At 37.4% G+C, this 961-nt stretch overlaps 1 pseudogene; it reads right to left on the reverse strand.

Moving 5' to 3' along the window:
- Positions 1–214: 214 nt before the first annotated feature.
- LOC103213180 lies at positions 215–958 on the reverse strand (annotated as a pseudogene).
- Positions 959–961: the final 3 nt, after the last annotated feature.

A 961-nucleotide genomic window follows, 5' to 3' on the forward strand; every position in this document is an offset into this window, starting at 1 on the left:
CACATGTTAAATTCATATTTCATGTTTTCTAATTATAATACATTACTTTTTAAGAAATTTATTGCTGAAAATGTCCAAGATCTATGTAGGCTATTAAAGAATGGTTCAGCAGAAAGAGAGACTAAATGAGATAGTAAATTGTTTTTGGAGGGAAAAACCGAAGACACATTCATAGGAAAGAAAGAAAATATGAGATTCAATGTTTCACATCCTGTCATCTTAAATGCCTGGAGTTCTCTCTCTTCTGCATAACTCTAATTACAGCATATTTCACTTCTCTGTTCCTAAGACTAAAAATGAGTGAGTTCAGCTTGGGGATCATGATAGTATAAAAAACAGAGGTCACTGAGTTGTTTCCCAAGGAGTAGGACTGATTTGGTTTTAAATAAGTAAAAATCATGGTACTGTAGAATATGGAGACCCCCAGGACATGGGACGCACAAGCAGAGAAGGCTTTGTGCTTTCCTGACATGGAAGTGATTCTCAGGACAGCAGGTAGAATGGACACATGGGATACAGAGATTGTGATTAGAGACACTATTAGAGTGTAGCCAGCAAGAATGAATAACATGATCTCACTGTCATTGTGTCAGTGCAGGACAGGACTAAAATGGGGGTTGTGTCACAGAAAAAGTGATAGATGACATTGGAGTCACAAAAATTCAAAGTGTTGATGCAAAGTACAGTAAAAATGGAGTGAAAAAAAAACAACCCCATAGGATGCAGTGATGAGTGAGCAACAGAGTGCATTGGACATGACAACTGGGTATTGTAGAGGATTGCAAATAGCTACATAGTAATCATAGGCCCTTGAAGAGAGAAAAACACATTGGGTAGCACCCAAGAAGATGAAAAAATGCATCTGGATGAAACAGCCCCAAAATGAAATATACTTGGTGGAAGTCAGTAAGTTCTCTAAGATTTTAGGGGTAATGACTGTTGAATAACTGAGATCAAGGAA

The sequence above is a fragment of the Orycteropus afer genome, unplaced genomic scaffold, assembly GCF_000298275.1.
Source record: "Orycteropus afer afer isolate SDZICR_OR568_19922 unplaced genomic scaffold, OryAfe1.0 scaffold01380, whole genome shotgun sequence".
In the NCBI taxonomy this organism is placed as follows: Eukaryota; Metazoa; Chordata; class Mammalia; order Tubulidentata; family Orycteropodidae; genus Orycteropus; species Orycteropus afer.